The 19476-nt window shown below is 41.6% G+C and overlaps 1 protein-coding gene across 4 annotated transcripts in view; it reads right to left on the bottom strand.

Annotated features, from left to right (window-relative positions):
- TNPO3 (transportin 3) overlaps positions 1–11832 on the bottom strand; it is a 113419-nt gene extending 101587 nt beyond the window's left edge. For 3 of the 4 annotated variants that reach the window (XM_029234047.1, XM_029234046.1, XM_029234045.1), the window contains exon 1: positions 9847–11831. The gene's annotated coding sequence lies outside the window, so the exon portion shown is untranslated. Of the gene's footprint in view, positions 1–9846 lie in introns of all 4 variants that reach the window. The other variant, XM_029234044.1, reaches the window with a different exon arrangement.
- Between the last annotated feature and the right edge of the window lie 7644 nt (positions 11833–19476).

Raw genomic sequence — 19476 nt, forward strand, 5'->3', positions numbered from 1 at the left:
TTCACAAACATCTTGTGTAATACATTCTCACTTCTTTTCACATCAACCGCCCCGCCTTCCAGAATGAGAAGGAAAAACTGAAAACTAACAAGCCTATGTAAATGCCTTTCTTGTATTTTGCATAAGGGTGGACCTGACATCCCCTTATTCTTGGATTGCAGGACCTTGAAGCTGACTTTGACCCCTATAGGAGCCCATTAAATTTGTTCTGCTGTGTGGTCACAAATGGAACCGTAAACATGCCAGGGCTTGGTCACAAGGAGAAAAAGCAAAGCATATGGCCAAAGCAGCACAAGCCTAGGTTCACACTATTTTTTTCTTTCACCAACTCTTTAAAATTAATCAAATTAAAATAAACATAGGGCTTCCCTTGTGGCGCAGTGGTTGGGAGTCCGCCTGCCGATGCAGGGGACACGGGTTCGTGCCCTGGTCTGGGAAGATCCCACATGCCGTGGAGCGGCTGGGCCCGTGAGCCATGGCCGCTGAGTCTGCGTGTCCGGAGCCTGTGCTCTGCAATGGGAGAGGCCACAGCAATGAGAAGCCCGCGTACCCGCCCCCCCCCACAAAAAAAAAAACCATAGAGGAGACCTTCAAAATGGCAGAGGAGTAAGACGTGGAGATCACCTTCCTCCCCACAAATACATCAGAAATACATCTACATGTGCAACAGCTCCTACAGAACACCTACTGAATGTTGGCAGAAGACCTCAGACCTCCTAAAAGGCAAGAAACTCCCCAAGTACATGGCCGTGTGGCTGACAGGGTCTCGGTGCTCCGGCTGGGTGTCAGGCTTGTGCCTCTGAGGTGGGAGAGCCGAGTTCAGGACATTGGTCCACCAGAGACCTCCCGGCTCCACATAATGTCAATTGGCGAGAGCTCTCCCAGAGACCTCCATCTCAACGCTAAGACCCAGCTCCACTCAATGACAAGCATGCTACAGTGCTGGATACTCTATGCCAAACAACTAACAAGACTGGAACACAATCCCACCCATTAGCAGAGAGGCTGCCTAAAATCATAATAAGGTCACAGACATCCCAAAACACACCACCAGACGCGGTCCTGCCTACCAGAGAGACAAGATCCAGCCTCATCCACCACAACACAGCACCAGTCCCCTCCACCAGGAAGCCTACACAACCCACTGAACCAACCTTAGCCACTGAGGGCAGACACCGAAAACAATGGGAACTACAAACCTGCAGCCTGTGAAAAGGAGACCCCAAACACAGCAAGTTAAGAAAAATGAGAAGACAGAGAAACACACAGGAGATGAAGGATCAAGGTAAAAACCCACCAGACCAAACAAATGAAGAGGAAATAGGCAGTCTACCTGAAAAAGAATTCAGAATAATGATAGTAAAGATATCCAAAATCTTGGAAATAGAATAGACAAAATGCAAGAAACATTTAACAAGGACCTAGAAGAACTAAAGAGCAAACAAACAATGATGAACAACACAATAAAAGAAATTAAAAATTTTCTAGATGGAATCAATAGCAGAATAACTGAGGCAGAAGAACGGATAAGTGACCTGGAAGATAAAATAGTGGAAATAACTACTGCAGAGCAGAATAAAGAAAAAAGAATGAAAAGAATTGAGGACAGTCTCAGAGACCTCTAGGACAACATTAAATGCACCAACATTCGAATTATAGGGGTCCCAGAAGACAAAGAGAAAAAGAAGGAGACTGAGAAAATATTTGAAGAGATTAAACTTGAAAACTTCCCTAATATGGGAAAGGAAATAGTCAATCAAGTTCAGGAAGTGCAGAGAGTCCCATAGAGGATAAATCCAAGGAGAAATACGCCAAGACACATATTGATCAAACTATCAAAAATTAAATACAAAGAAAAAATATTAAGAGCAGCAAGGGAAAAAATAACGCACACAAGGGAATCCCCATAAGGTTAACAGTTGATCTTTCAGCAGAAACTCTGCAAGCCAGAAAGGAGTGGCAGGACATATTTAAAGTGATGAAAGGGAAAAACCTACAACCAAGATTACTCTCCCCAGCAAAGATCTCATTCACATTCGACAGAGAAATTAAAACCTTTACAGACAAACAAAAGCTAAGAGAATTCAGCACCACCAAACCAGCTTTACAACAAATGTTAAAGAAACTTCTCTAGGCAAGAAACACAAGAGAAGGAAAAGACCTACAATAACAAACCCAAAACAATTAAGAAAATGATAATAGGAACATACATATTGATAATTACCTTAAATGTAAATGGATTAAATGCTCCAACCAAAAGACATAGACTGGCTGAATGGATACAAAAACAAGACCCGTATATATGCTGTCTATAAAAGACCTACTTCAGACCTAGGGACACATACAGACTGAAAGTGAGGGACTGGAAAAAGATATTCCATGCAAATGGAAATCTAAAGAAAGCTGGAGTAGCAATACTCATATCAGATAAAATAGACTTTAAAATAAAGACTGTTAAAAGAGACAAGGAAGAACACTACATAATGATCAAGGGATCAATCCAAGAAGAAGATATAACAATTATAAATATATATGCACCCAACATAGAAGCACCTCAATATGTAACGCAACTGCTAACAGCTATAAAAGAGGAAATCGACAGTAACACAGTAATAGAGGAACTTTAACACCTCACTTACACCAATGGACAGATCATCCAAAATGAAAATAAATAAGGAAACAGAAGCTTTAAATGACACAATAGACCAGATAGATTTAATTGATATTTATAGGACATTCCATCCAAAAACAGCAGATTACACTTTCTTCTCAAGTGTGCACGGAACATTCTCCAGGATAGACCACATCTTGGGTCACAAATCAAGCCTCAGAAAATTTAAGAAAATTGAAATCATATCAAGCATCTTTTCTGACCACAGCGCTATGAGATTAGAAATGAATTACAGGGAAATAAACGTAAAAAACACACACACATGGAGGCTAAACAATATGCTACTAAATAACCAAGAGATCACTTAAGAAATCAAAGAGGAAATCAAAAAATACCTAGAGACAAATGACAATGAAAACACGACGATCCAAAACCTATGGGATGCAGCAAAAGAAGTTCTAAGAAGGAAGTTTATAACTATACAAGCCTACCTCAAGAAACAAGAAAAATTTCAAATAAACAAACTAACACCTAAAGGAACTAGAGAAAGAAGAACAAACAAAACCCAAAGTTAGCAGAAGGAAAGAAATCATAAAGATCAGACCAGAAAAAAATGAAATAGAAACAAAGAAAACAATAGCAAAGATCAATAAAACTAAAAGCTAGTTCTCTGAGAAGATAAACAAAATTGATAAACCATTAGCCAGACTCATCAAGAAAAAGAGGGAGAGGACTCAAATCAATAAAATTAGAAATGAAAAAGGAGAAGTTACAACAGACACCTCAGAAATACAAAGCATCCTAAGAGACTACTACAAGCAACTCTATGCCAATAAAATGGACAACCTGGAAGAAATGGACAAATTCTTAGAAAGGTATAACTTTCCAAGACTGAACCAGGAAGAAATAGAAAATATGAACAGACCAATCACAAGTAATGAAATTGATACTGTGATTAAAAATCTTCCAACAAACAAAAGTCCAGGACCAGGTGGCTTCACAGGTAAATTCTATCAAACATTTAGAGAAGAGCTAACATCCATCCTTCTCAAACTCTTCCAAAAAATTGTGGAGGAAGGAACACTCCCAAACTCATTCTATGAGGCCACCGTCACCCTGATACCACAACCAGACAAAGATACTACAAAAAAAGAAAATTACAGACCAATATCACTGATGAATATAGATGCAAAAATCCTCAACAGAATACTAGCAAACAGAATCCAACAACACATTAAAAGGATCATACACCATGATCAAGTGGGATTTATCCCAGGGATGCAAGGATTCTTCAATATATGCAAATCAATCAATGGGATACACCATATTAACAAATTGAAGAATAATAACCATATGATCATCTCAATAGATGCAGAAAAAGCTTTTGATAAAATTCAACACCCATTTATGATAAAAACTCTCCAGAAAGTGGGCATAGAGGGAACCTACCTCAACATAATACAGGCCATATACGACAAACCCACAGCAAACATCATTCTCAATGGTGAAAAACTGAAAGCATTTCCTCTAAGATCAGGAACAAGACAAGGATGTCCGCTCTCACCACTATTATTCAACAGTTTTGGAAGTCCTAGCCATGGCAATCAGAGAAGAAAAAGAAATGAAAGGAATACAAATTGGAAAAGAACAAGTAACACTGTCACTGTTTGCAGATGACATGATACAATACATAGAGAATCCTAAAAATGCCGCCAGAAAACTACTAGAGCTAATCAATTAATTTGGTAAAGTAGCAGGATACAAAATTAATGCACAGAAATCTCTTGCATTCCTATACACTAATGATGAAAAATCTGAAAGAGAAATTAAGGAAACACTCCCATTTACCACTGCAACAAAATGAATAAAATACCTAGGAATAAACTACCTAAGGAGACAAAAGACCTGTATGCAGAAAACTATAAGACACTGATGAAAGAAATTAAAGATGATGCAAACAGATGGAGAGATATACCATGTTCTTGGATTGGAAGAATCAATGTATAGTATACATTGATTGATACAATGGTAGTATAGTCAAAATGACTATACTACCCAAAGCAATCTGCAGATTCAGTGCAATCCCTATCAAACTACCAATGGCATTTTTCACAGGACTAGAACAAAAAATCTCACAATTTGTATAGAAACAGAAAAGACCCCAAACAGCCAAAGCAATCTTAAGAAAGAAAAACGGAGCTGGAGGAATCAGGCTCCCTGACTTCACACTATACTACAAAGCTACAGTAATCAAGACAATATGGTACTGGCACAAAAACAGAAATATAGATCAATGGAACAGGATAGAAAGCCCAGAGATAAACCCACGCACATGTGGTCACCTTATTTTTGATAGAGGAGGCAAGAATATACAATGGAGAAAAGACAGCCTCTTCAATAAGTGGTGCTGGGAAAACTGGACAGCTACATGTAAAAGAATGAAATTAGAACACTTCCTAACACCATACACAAAAATAAACTCAAAATGGATTAGAGACCTAAATGTAAGGCCAGACACTATAAAACTCTTAGAGGAAAACATAGACAGAACACTCTATGACATAAATCACAGCAAGATCCTTTTTGACCCACCTCCTAGAGAAATGGAAATAAAAACAAAAATAAACAAATGGGACCTAATGAAACTTAAAATTTTTGCACAGCAAAGGAAACCATAAACAAGACGAAAAGACAACTCTCAGAGTGGGAGAAAATATTTGCAAATGAAGCAACTGACAAAGGATTAATCTCCAAAATTTACAAGCTGGTCATGCAGCTCAATATCAAAAAAACAAACAATGCAATTTAAAAATGGGCAGAAGACCTAAATAGACATTTCTCCAAAGAAGATATACAGATTGTCAACAAACACATGAAAGGATGCTCAACATCACTAATCATTAGAGAAATGCAAATCAAAACTACAATGAGGTATCACCTCACACCAGTCAGAATGGCCATCATCAAAAAATCTACAAACAATAAATGCTGGAGAGGGTGTGGAGAAAAGAGAACCCTCTTGCACTGTTGGTGGGAATGTAAACTGATACAGCCACTATGGAGAACAGTATGGAGGCTTCTTAAAAAACTAAAAATAGAACTAACATATGACCCAGCAATCCCACTACTGGGCATATACCCTGAGAAAACCATAATTCAAAAAGAGTCATGTACCGCAATGTTCACTGCAGCTCTATTTACAATACCCAGGACATGGAAGCAACCTGAGTGTCCGTCGACAGATGAATGGATGAAGAAGGTGTGGCACATATATATAATGGAATATTACTCAACCATAAAAAGAAACGAAATTGAGGTATTTGTAGTGAGGTGGATGGACCTAGAGTCTGTCATACAGAGTGAAGTAGGTCAGAAAGAGAAAAACAAATACCGTATGCTAACACATATATATGGAATCTAAAAAAAAAAAAAAAAAATGGTTCTGAAGAACCTAGGGGCAGGACAGGAATAAAGACTCAGACGTAGAGAATGGACTTGAGGACACGGGGAGGGGGAAGGGTAAGCTGGGACAAAGTGAGAGAGTGGCATGGACGTATATACACTACCAAATGTAAAACAGATAGCTAGTGGGAAGCAGCTGCGTAGCACAGGGAGATCAGCTCAGTGCTTTGTGACCACCTAGGGGGGTGGGATAGGGAGGGTGGGAGGGAGACGTAAGAGGGAGGGGATATGGGGATATATGTATATGTATAGCTGATTCACTCTGTTATACAGCAGAAGCTAACACACCATTGTAAAGCAATTATACTCCAATAAAGATGTTTTTAAAAAAGGAAAAAAAATAAACATAGAAAAATGCACAAATCATAAATGTACAGTTCAATCAATATTCACAAGGTGAGCACAACCTTGTAACCAGCACCCAGATCAAGAAACAGAACATTATTAGCATTTCCCTAATGCTCCCACCCAGTCACATCTCACCCCCCAGGTAACCACTATTCTGACTTTATTTTTTGGCCGGGCAGCACGCTGGATCTTAGTTCCGCAACCAGGGATCAAACCCATGCCCCCTGCAATGGAAGCACGGAGTCTAAACCATTGGACCACCGGGGAAGTCCCATGCTGTTCTGACTTCTAACATCATAGATTAATTTTGTCTGCTTCTGGGTTTCATATAAAAGGAATCAAACAATATGTACTCGTGTATATGACTTTTGCTGAAAGTTGTGAAATTAATCTATGTTGTTGCATAAGGTTCACTCTCATTGCTTTTATATATATAAACATATACATGTATAAGTGAACCACTTTGCTGTACACCAGAAACTAACACAACATTGTAAATCAACTATACTTCAATTTTTGAAAAAAGAATGCTTCTATGAACATTCTTCTACATAACTTCTACATAGCTTTTGGGAAATATAAGTACACATTTCTGGGCACTTCTTCTGACTTTATAACTAAAAGTGGAATTGCCAGTTGGTAGGGTTGTTTTCACTGATACTGCAAACAGATTTCCAAAGTGTTGTAGGTACTAATTTACATTCCCATCAGCAATGTATGAGAGCTTCTGTTGCTTCATGTTCTTGGCAACCTTGGTATATTGTTTTTCATTTTAGTCATCCTAGTGGGTGGGTAATGGTATTGCCTTGTAGTTTTAATTTACATTTCCCTGACGACTAATGAAGTTGAGCACCTTTTCATGAGCTTATCAACCATATGGTTTGGATATCTTCTTTTGTCAAGTGCCTATTCAACGCTTTTAGGCAAACAATTTAAGCCTAAATTTACTTACCCTGAGTGATAAGAGCATTGTTCAGTATTCAGTTTAATTTCCAAAAAGCATGTTCTATTCATGGGCTACATTGAGAGATGATCCTTATACCTGTGTGCTACTTACATGATGTCATTTGGTTAATACAAGCACTCTGAAAGTAGAAGGCTGAGGTTATGCTTGTTTTACAGAAGAGGAAGCGGTCTCTGGGAGATTGTGACATGCTCAAAATAAGTGGCAGGACCAAGATCCTCGATAAAGATTTTGCTGTTTCCTGGCCAAGTGCTCACTCCACTATAGTGGTTTAATCTCCCCACCTATTATAACAAATTTTTTGTATCACCGCCCCCCTTTACTACAATGAAATTAAATCTACAGATAATTTCAAAAGATAATCAGTTTGTTGCCCCCATGGTATAAAGGAGAAATAAAAGAATAATGACTTATAGTAAATAATTACTATAATTACAAATAAAATAAGAATCTAATAATAGTATAATTACAAATGAAACAAATGTTCAAGTACAACTATACTAGAACATGTAATGAAATAATAGATGCTTAAAGCAGACTCACTATAAATTCAAACAGCCACAAATAAAGACAAACACAACTGGTTGTACTGACAACTCTAATCCCATACATTGCTGTCCCTGACATGATTTTCCAAATCGGTGAACAACTTCAGACAAAATTCTCAACAAAACAAAGTACCATCTGGGCTTCCCTGCTGGCGCAGTGGTTGAGAGTCTGCCTGCCGTTGCAGGGGACACGGGTTCGTGCCCCGGTCCGGGAAGATCCCACATGCCGCGGAGCGGCTGGGCCCGTGAGCCACGGCCGCTGAGCCTGCGCGTCCGGAGCCTGTGCTCCGCAACGGGAGAGGCCTCAACAGTGAGAGGCCCGCGTACCGCAAAACAAACAAACAAACAAAAAAACCAAAAAAAACAAAGTACCGTCATCCCTTAACTTACATAGTTGTTGTATTCCTGAGAAATTCACTGTACTTTTAAACCATGTAAAAAATATTTTGTGTTTATATACAAAAGGGAGTTAGGCTTTAGACTCAGATACCTTTGGACAGTTTTTCAGCTGCGTGAGTACTGATACATTCAAAAGTTGGACAGGATGCAGGACACGTCTTCATTTTGCGGGATTGTCATGTTCATTGCAGGATAACTTAGCGGCCCTGGCCGTGCCCTCTAAATGGCAGTAGTGTCCCCCAACTATTGTGACAACCCAAAACTTCTTGGAGCAGTACTGCTCGTACTGAGGGCATTATACTACACGCTCTGTATGGCACAGCCCCGGGCTTAAATTCGGAGTGTGACCAAAAAGCTGGGCTTTGGACTGGGAAAGATCTGAGTTCAGTGGTCAGCCATTCATTCTCTGTAAGACCCTGAGCAAAGCCACTTAACATCTCTGAGCCTCAAGTCTCCAGCTATGGGGCTGGTCTCTGCCCCCCACAGCAGGAGCGGCAGTTGCTATGTCTCCCTTGAGCACAGCTGTGGCAGGCTGTGTGGAGAAGGCTTCCATCCCTCACACCCCATCACTCAGCCCTCCAGTCCACCCACCACCCCGCATTGCAAGGTTGACCGGTTACTTCTTTTTTTTTTTGGCCATGACATGCGGCCTGCAGGACATTAGCGCAGAGTCCTAACCACTGGACCACCAAGGAATTCCTACATATAGTGCTTTTGATCTTCCCGGTCCCTGTTGATAAGTACATTCAGCAGTAGAGGCTATGGAAGATATTAGCATGTCTCTCAAAAAGAAATATCAAAACACATATCTATTGCATCAGTAGAAAATACTCCTTAAGGCTTTAGCTATGAAAAAATACACTGTTTGACACTTTCCCAAGTCTAATGAGTTACCTCATCCTGGTCAAAATCTTGGTAAATGTAACCCCTTCCCGTGGAGATCCCAACCGCAGCCCTTGCTAACACATGCCTTTTTGAAATTGGTGATTATTGGCCTAATTGAAAAATAGAAATCAGATTAGTGAGGGATATCACAGTGGATTCAAAAGTATTACTAAAAAAAAAAAGTATTACTAGAGCTTAAATTCAAAGGCACAAGGTACAGCATATGAACATAATATGAATGTATATGAATTATACTGGAGTATAGATTTTTTAAAAATTTAATAGTATGGGCTTATGCAAATATAAAATTAACACATGTCAAAGACTTTATTCAACTTATTGATGAATGAAAAATACCATTAGGATGTTAAAATTCAAATGAGAATTTAACACAGTAGACAGTATATTTTTACAGCTCTATGAACAGAAATCATTTGCACAGCTATGGACAGGAAGCATTTGTATTTCTCTCAATTTTCTACAATTTAACTTCTACCTCTACAGGTTGTAAAACCAACCAAACAAACAAAGAAACAAAAAAACAAAACCAACCCTGGTGTTAATTTTCTGCTGCTGCTGTAACAAATTACCAAAAACTTGGTAGCTTAAAACAATACAAATTATCTTACAGTTTAGTTGGAGTATCTTACAGTTGGAGGGCAGAAGTCCAAAATGGGTTTCACGTGGCTAAAATCAAGGTGTCAGCAAAGCTATGTTCTTTCTGGAGGCTCTAGAGGGAAATCCGTTTCTCTGCTTTCTCCACCTTCTGGAGGCTACCCCAACTCTTTGGCTTCTGGTCCTCTTCCTTCATCTTCAAGGCAGTAATGGTTGGTTGAGTCTTTTTCACTCTGCAGCACCCCAGGTTCTCTGATTACATTGTCACATCTTCTTCTTTGACTCTGACTCTCCTGTCTCCCTCTTTCACTTTTAAGGACCCTGGGGATTATACTAGGCCCACCTGGATAATACAGGATAGTCTTCCCATCCCGAGATCCATCAACGGTGCTAACTCCTATGAGAATCAGATGATCCCTGAAGAGTCCACGAGAGACCACACCCTGTGGTCCACTGGAAGGACGCAGTTCACTGAAAGGACACAGTCCACTGAAAGGATGCCCAATAATCTCTTTTGCCTTTTTCCCAGTCTTGGAAAATTTTTCCTGATGATGCCAAGGCTCATAACAAGGGTGACTATGCAAAACACAAAATCAGGCGACCCTGGAATCATGTCCCTGAGCAGGAAAGCAGCTGCCCCTTTAATCAGGCCGTGGTCACTGGTTCTTGCCCAGCTGATCTGGCTTGTTTCCCTTGGCCTCTGCTAGCGTTTGAGTTTTCCAGTCCTGGTTACTGATTGATCAAATTTCCTTTCCTCAGCCCTGGAACAGAGCAGTAACATTTAGTCCATAAACTGGGAAAAAGTTAGAAGGTGACAAAGAGAGAAACGAGGCATATAGGTAGGGCACAAACAAAGCCAAACCTTAACCACTTTATGGTTTTGTGTCGACCTGCATTGTCCCAGGGCTGGGACAGGGAGTGGGCGCAATAGAGAGTGGGGTAGAGATGTCTCTCCACACTGCCCTCCTCCTCCCACCCATTTGGCTCTCATGGAATAAGGGCGAGCCAAGAACTCCCCTGTAGTAAGTCCAAGATGTCTTCCTGCTATTAACTAAATGGTCACAGTGAACAGGCAGTAGCTGGCCACTCTTGATCAATCCAACAATTTTCAAACTACTCTTTTTTTTTTTTTTTTTTTTTGCGGTACGCGGGCCTCTCACTGTTGTGGCCTCTCCCATTGCAGAGCACAGGCTTCGGACGCGCAGGCTCAGCGGCCATGGCTCACGGGCCCAGCCGCTCCGCGGCATGTGGGATCTTCCCGGACCGGGGCACAAACCCGTGTCCCCTGCATCGGCAGGCGGACTCTCAACCACTGCGCCACCAGGGAAGCCCCAAACTACTCTTGATCAAACTCCTGCTTAACACTGAATTTTCACATTGCTCAGTTAGTTATTCATCTTCTCTCTCTAAAGAAAATCCTCTTAAATAAATGGCAATCAACCAAGACAGAATGAGAAGCTGCCTGATGGAGGCCAGAAGGTCACTTCATTCAAAGCCAAAGTAACTCATTCCTTCCCTGAGCAAAATCTGATTGAGCCTTTGCTGGGTGCAAGGTCCCGGGTCAGGCTTTGCTGGGAGTACAAATAAGTCCTGCCTTCAAGGAGCTTCCAGTCCGGAGGGTGGAGAGGTAAGGGTGAAGTCGCATGTCCAAAAGCATAAAAAGGGAAGAAAAGGATTCCAGAGTGAGGGGACAGCAGCAGGGAAAGCACGAAGATGTGGTCACAGCAGATGCGTTCTTGGCTGGGAACTTCAGATAGAAAGAAGTTCAACCTATTCGCTCAAGCTCAGGAGGCACGGAACAATGCCATGAGAGATGAGACTGAAGAAAGGCAGGAGGATCAGATTATTGCTTGTGTACCCTCAGTCTTGGGTTGAGTCCTTCATTCACTAGATATTTATTTAGCACTTTCTATGCTCCCAACACCAAGTCAAGCACTTCTAATGGCTCTACCTTCAATAAGCCACAGCCTAAGGAAGGGAAAGAGCTATGCAAATAAATACTCTCAGTAGAGTGAGATACATGCAAAAAAGAGGTGTGCTTTAAGTGCTGAGCAAGAGACCCCCAAACTCTGCCCAGAGGATTGGGAAGAGGAAGGAAGGCCACTCAGAAGATTTTGCAAAGGCTATATAATTAGTAATATACTTCCTGGGTAACAAGCAGAAGATGAAGACTCATGGAATGACAGCTCATGGTCTGCGCCAAGGCTCCGTGCCCATAGTCATTCTAAAGGCACAGAACTCATCGCGTCCAGTCAGATCGGGTCCTTGATGGCTCCATTCCCATTGCGTCAAGACAGTCAAAGCCAGATTTAAATCCTGCACAAATTCACTTCTCTCCTGCTCCATTCACCTGCCTCCTGCATCATTCACCTGCCTCCTGCATCACATTCCTTGGACTGGTTTCTCTCTGCCCCGTAGCTCTGCAATTTAGCCCAGAATTTGGTTTCCTCCAGTTTTTGACCTTGGACTCACTTGTCTGCCTGCAGCTCTTTAAATTGCTGATTCTATGAAAGGCCTTAGGGTCACATCAACTGCCTCTATCAGTTACTCAGTAACTAACTTGCAAACTCTGAGATTCCCAGTCAGGCGAGAAGGAAAAGCTTACAGGCACTCTGCATTTGCTCCTCTTGGCTAACTCGGCATTATAAAGAAGGTTTCTCCTTCCAGAAGTGAATTCCAGCTTTCGCAGCCAGTGGAGCCCACAGTTCTGAGCCCATAAGCGCCATTGCCAGTCTTCCCCAGTGCTGGCCATGTCCAGGGTGTTTTCCCCTTACCTTCCCAACTACACCAAACACCCTGCAGTTTCGTGGCATTCTGCTGTAGCTGCCTAATTTTTTTGACCCTCCAGGCCCCATGTTTTTTGGGCAAGGATCATCAGAATTATTTCTGTTTTCCTGCCTTACTGGGAAACTCTGGCACAGTGCAGCCAGAAAGACCCTGTATGGAATCCACTTTGCTGGATTCCTCATGGGACGATTTGGAATAAAAAAATATCCTAGCAGGCATTGGCTGACGACCACTGCAGCTAACAAAGGGGTTAGTGAGCCTGTCTTTCATGGAATCTGCTTCCTAGCTCTGGATTTGACCTGTGTGCAAATTTCCAGGAAGGACTAAACATAATGATGCTATAAACCAGCTTGGATGCTGAAGGAGGTGGCCTTACAGAAATGGTGGCCCTGAAGGTAAGGCCCAGAAAGGTAAGCTGGCTAACTGCCTACACCTGCTCACCAGTCTGGCCAAGCCCAGAATCTGGCTGGGGCCTGTCCACAGCACAGAGTTCCAGGGGGATGATTATAACTGTGTGCACATAACCGTAGAGACAGATGTCATTGATACTGCCATTGGGACTTGCTGTGTGCCTCTCCCCAAATAACCTGCCAGGTCCAAACCTGTTTATACCCTCCTGCGTTTCTTCATGCCTCATTATTTATCTACAGGAAATTATCCATGGTTCAAGCTACACAAGTTTCTAGGTATTGAGTCACCTTATCACACAGAGCCAGTCCACTGGGTCCAGATACCAACACACACAGACTTCTGATTTTGGTGAATGTCAATTCCATATGTGCTCTACTAGGGATGAGAGGTGCAAAAGGGGTTCGTCACACATGAGAACCCCAGACAGTTAACCGTGGAACTTGGGAAGCCGCTGACATTTTTATCATCCACTGGTCATGATGATATCCGCACTTACCTGTTTTAAGATCCTAGGGTCATGCCCTGAGACCTCAGGTGGCAGCCACTCTTAGCTACCTGCTGCTGGTCAGCACCGCTTGCAGGCTTTGTAGTCGAGTGCACGACCGCCCTCCCAGTCCCACCTCACTTCCTGACCCCTGCTCTCATCTGACCCATCCCAGACCGCTGGCCAAACACATAAGGAGTAAATAACTCCTCATGGGACAGTGACTGTGTCAGCACCCTCATGCCCACTGCTGCTTATATTTGTATATACTGTCCAGCACAAAGGAAAGCACTGTGTAGGCTCTATATAAACACTATGTATTTTCATTACCGTTATGCTATGTGATGATCCCTAAATAGACAGTCTTTCAATTCTGGGACCATCTTTCTTCTATCAGCCGCACATTCCTAATGTCTTGTCATGACTTTGAACTCAGCACGACCAACATATTCCTTCCAAATCAGGTGTTTCTTTCCAACTTCTCTATGTCTGTTAACATTCTCTCAGTCTTTGGGATTAAAAACCTGAGTCCTCCCTCCAAATCCTCCCTAACAATCACATCTCATATTCTACCTGTTACCTGATATTTCAGATTCCATTCGAATGCTTCCCTAACCCAGCAGTTGTCAACCCTGCTCATGCGTTAGAATTATTAGAGGAACAGTCTTAAAATAACAGATGTGGGTCCTGCCTGGGGTCACCTCTCTCATACGGTTGTGCAGATCATTCGGTGTAGAAAGGTGGGTGGGTGGCTGAGCCAGTTCATGTTCTGCTTGCTAAGCCATTGACCCTGGCATGGAGCTGCATTTGATGAGAGGAAGAGGAGCCTTTGAATTCACACAAAGGCACAGTATGGACCAAGAAAGCTCTGGCCGTCCTCTGAATTCTGATTCAGCAGACCTAGAGATTTATATTTTAAATAGCTCCAGTGAAATATGGAGACTTCATTCCTAAATAACCACATCCCCTTCTCTCTCTTTTTTGTTTTATTATTGTTACATCTATGTATGTTATAAACCCAATAATACATTGTTATAATTATTACTTTTAAAGAGACTTAGAGAAGGAGAGCAAGTATATATTACAGAGTTTGTTCTACTAACCTTCTGTTCTACTATATCTACTATATAGATATAGTAGGATATCAGAACAAACTGATATTCCTGTTTCTCTTTATTTCTTCCTATGGATTTGAGTTTCCATCTGGTGTCATTTCCTCACTCCAATACAGCTTTGCTCCCACCAGCTTCCTTCATGCTGTTATTGTCAAACATGTTACATTTTTACATGTTTTGGCCCCAACAATACAATTCTATACATATTATTTTATTCCATTACTTTTTTCTTTTCCTTTCTTTTGCGGTACGCGGGCCTCTCACTGTTGTGGCCTCTCCTGTTGCGGAGCACGGGCTCCGGACGCGCAGGCTCAGCGGCCATGGCTCACGGGCCCAGCCACTCCGCAGAATGTGGGATCTTCCCAGACCGGGGCACGAACCAGTGTCCCCTGCATCGGCAGGCGGACTCTCAACCACTGCGCCACCAGGGAAGCCCTCCATTACTTTTTTAAACGATATATAACTCAATACCGTAAAATTCACTCTTTGATGACTATTAATGACTAGTGCTTGCGGGCCATTTGTGTATCTTCTGGGGAGAAATGTCTATTCAGATCCTTTGCCCATTTTTAATTGAGTTATTTCTCTTTTTATTGTTGAGTTGTAGGATATTCTAGATACAAGTCCCTTACCAAACACGTGATTTACAAATATTCTCTCCCATTCTGCAGATTGTCTTTTCACTTTCTTGATGGTATCCTTTAAAGCACAAAAGTTTTTAATTAAAAAATGTTTTAAATTTTGATGATTCCAATTTATCTACTTTTTTTTTCTCTTGTTGCTTGCGCTTTTTGTGTCATATTTAGGAAATGTTTTCTTTTTCAATTTATGTCTTTCCTCTTGCTTGGCTGTGAGCTACAAAGAGAAACCAGGCCATGCCTTGGATATGTCAGCTAGTGCTTTGCATCAAGTCTGGGAAGTTTTCAACCATTATTTCTTTGAATATTTTTTTCTATCTCTTTCTCCTCTCCTTCTGGTACTACCATTACCCATATGCTGGTGCACTTAATGGTGTCTCACACTTCTCCAAGGCTCTGTTCATTTTTACTCATCCTTGTTCCTCCTTGTTCTTATGACTGCATAATCTCTATTGATCTACCTTCAAGTTCACTGATTCTTACTCCTGACAGATCAAATCTACTGTTGAGCCCCTCTAGTAAATTTTTCATTTTGGTTGTTGTACTTTTTGACTCCAGAATTTTCATTTGATTCTTGTAGCTTCTATCTCCTTACTGATATTCTCTATTTGATGAGACATTGTCATCATAAATCCTTTAAATCTTTAGGTATGGTTTCCTTTAGTTCTTTGAACATATTTATAATCAACGCTTTGGAGTCTTTGTCTGCTAAGTGTGCCATCTGAACCCCTCAAGGTGGTTTCTATTTCCTGCTTTTTTTTTTTTTTCCTGTGTGTGTGGGTCACACTTTTCTGTTTCTTTGTACGTCTCATACTTTTTTATTGAAAAGTGGACATTTTTGATAATAGATTGTAGCAACTATGGATGCTGATTTCCCATCCCAGAGGGTTGTAGCTACTGTTTGCTTCATCATTTGTTTATTTGTTTAATGGCTTGGCTGAACTAACTTTGCCAAGTCTATTACCCCTGTGGTGTGCAGTCTCTGATGTCCCTGCTCAGACAGTTTCCCCTTGTTTTTATCTTTTACCCTGGCTAGCTGGGGTTGCCCAGGGTTGGCCTCAGGTACTTATCGGTTACAGGTTATACTTAAGGCCCCTTAAGGCCAGTTATATTTTTACCCTTTATCATTGGATATGGGTTTGGCTTGGAGGCTGCTGTCACATTCAGGGAGTTTACTTTTTTGCCCCATGTTTGTCCAGCACCTAGCAGCTTAGATGTTCCCTCTCTGATCACTCCTGATAGGGTGCAGCCTCAGGCATGCCCACAGTCATCCCAACTGCCAGGGATGAGTGTGATTTTACTTTTAAGACTAATTTCCTAGGAGCTTCCCCTGGTCAGAGTAGCTTATTGTTCAGTCAGTGTTTGGTCAGAGGTTGTGTTTAAGCCCATTGTGCGATAAGAGGCCCTGTGTTAACAGCCAGTGTGTGGCTTGGGGAAGTTTTCAAGTCTGCCCCATCCTGTGCCCTGATTGCCCCTAAGTGGGAGCAGCCAGGCATGTGTGCTCAGCCTGCTTGATCCCTAGTGTCGAATGGGCTTCCAGGAAGGCTCTTACGGGCTTCCTCTTTCCCTGGTTCTCTATTAACTTTCTAGCCACTCTGCCATTTTGCTTGTATCATGGAGCAACCAGCTCCTCTTAATTGCTCTACATCAAGATCTCTGTTGTTTTCCACAACACCATTAGGCAGAGTTTTCTCCAGGCTCTGTTCCAATACAGTTTCAAGCGGAGTTCTGAAGCTCTTTGTCCTCATGAGTTGCTTTTCCTCCTTGGCAGAACCTGTGTGCCACTGCATCAGAGCTGGGGGTGGGGCCCCATTTTTCCTGGAGCAACATCCTGCTCTGTGAGGGGGTGGGGTGGGGGATGGAAGCTACTGATCTTCTCTGCCTGTTCCTCCTGGTTTAGAACCCCACTCTATAAACTGGCTTGGGGGAGGGATGGAGTGATGGGGCCCCAGTATTCTCAGCCTGCCATGCCTATAATAGAGTTTCCACAACAGAGGACTAGGGGCATGGAAGTTCTGACAGTCTGCTTCTCCCAGGGTGAAACTGTAGCCACAGACTGGGAGCTGGGATGAATCTTCTTGTTAAGAGCAGAGCTCCCTGGGAGAGCTTCTGTAACTAGGGGCTGGGAGAGGCAGGCTAAGGGAATAATGGGTCATGGCTCAAAGGCCATAGACTCTCATCATTCTTCCTAAAATGTGGGTTTCTTGTATAATATTTTTCTGTTTGCTCTATGCTCTTGGAACAATTTCAAGTGATTTTTAAATGATAGCACGTGTTTTGTCTTACAGTTTTTACCATTTAAGTTGTTGTTTTGCTGGGGAGAGGATCCACCTAACTCCTTGCCCTGCCATTCTGAAAGTTCCACCCTCTATGCGTTATATTTAGAACAGTGCCCCCAGGGTAAGTGCTCGACAAATGATAACTGTTATATTTTGTTTCTTGCCATTTATCTTCAAGATTCAGTGTTTTCCATTCTCAGTGAAGCCTTCCTTAGGGTGCAAAGCCTGTGACAGCAAGCCTGCCTCTGAATCCAGTAGCATTTATTATGTTCTGCTTTGCCCAGTTACTTACCTTCTGTGTAGGGGTGCTGCCTCCTTGGCTGGGGCATGAGATGCTCTTCTGCTTTTTTATATTCCCAACACATCTGAGGCTCAGTAAATATTTGTTAAATGATATGAAACACAGAGTACTGTAAATAATAGAGGAACAGTTTGTACCTGACAACTATGTAAATAATCCCACTGACACATCCACTCAATAGGCTATTTTTTTAAATAACAGTTTTATCATAATTCTCATACCATACAATTCACCCATTTAAAGTGTCCAAGTCAATGGTTTTTAGTATATTCACAGAGTTTCACAACCATCAGTGCAGTTTTAGAACAGTTTCATCACCCCCCATTTCCCTTCAATCTCCCATCCCTAGGCAAATCTACTGTCTCCATTGATTTGCCTATTCTAGGCATTTCATACAAATGGAATCACACAATATGTGATCCTTTGTGTCTTGCTTCTTTCACTTGAATACTCGAATAAAGTATTCAAGGTTCATCCAATTTGTAGTGTTTCAGTACTTCATTTCTTTTTATTGCTGAATAATATTTCGCTGTATGGATGTATCACATTGTGTTTATCCATTCATCAGCTGATGGACATTTGAGTTGTTTCTATCTTTTAGCTATTATGAATAGTGCTGCTAAACATTCATGTGCAAATGTTTGTGTGGACATGCTCTCATCTCTCTTGGGTATATACTGAGGAGTGGAATTGCGGGGTCATGTGGTAACTCCATGTTCAACCTTTTGGGGAACTGCCACACTATTTTCCAAAGCAACCTGTACCATTTTACATTCCCACCAGCAGTATATGAGGGTTCCAATTTCTCGACATCCTCACTAACACTTGTTATTATTTGTTTGTTTGTTTGTTTGTTTTTTGCGGTAGGCGGGCCTCTCACTGTTGTGGCCTCTCCCGTTGCGGAGCACAGGCTCTGGACGCGCAGGCTCAGCGGCCATGGCTCACGGGCGCAGCCGCTCCGCGGCACGTGGGATCCTCCCGGACCGGGGCACGAACCCTTGTCCCCTGCATCGGCAGGCGGACTCTCAACCACTGCGCCATCAGGGAAGCCCTTATTTGTTTTTTTGATACAGCCATCCTAGTGAGTGTGAAGTAGTATCTTGTTGTGGTTTTGATTTGCATTTCTCTGTTGAGCATCTTTTCGTGTGCTTATTGGCCATTTGTATGCCTCCTTTGGAGAAATGCCTATTCAAATCTTTTGCCCATTTTTAACTTGGGTTTTTCTGTCTTTTTATTATTCAATTGTGAGATTTTAAAATATATTCTAAGGTACAAGTCCCTTATCACGTCTGGGGTTTGCAAAAAATTTCTCTCCCATTCTGTGCATTATCTTTTCACTTTCTTGATGATGTCCTTTGAAGCACAAAAGTTTTAAATTTTGATAATGTACAATTTATCTATTTTTTCTTTTTGTTGCTTGTTGCTATCGTTTATCCTTAAAAATTATGGACATGAACTTAATTAATATTTTTTTGGATATGTCTACTCAGGCAAGGGAAACAAAAGCAAAAATAAATAAACAGAATACATCAAAGTAAAAAGTTTTGCACAATGAAGGAAACTATCAACAAAACGAAAAGGCCACCTACTGAATGGGAGAAGATATTTGCAAACAATATACCCAGTAAG

Source organism: Monodon monoceros, unplaced genomic scaffold, assembly GCF_005190385.1.
Source record: "Monodon monoceros isolate NGI ecotype Baffin Bay Population unplaced genomic scaffold, NGI_Narwhal_1 Super_Scaffold_2, whole genome shotgun sequence".
Classification (NCBI taxonomy): Eukaryota; Metazoa; Chordata; class Mammalia; order Artiodactyla; family Monodontidae; genus Monodon; species Monodon monoceros.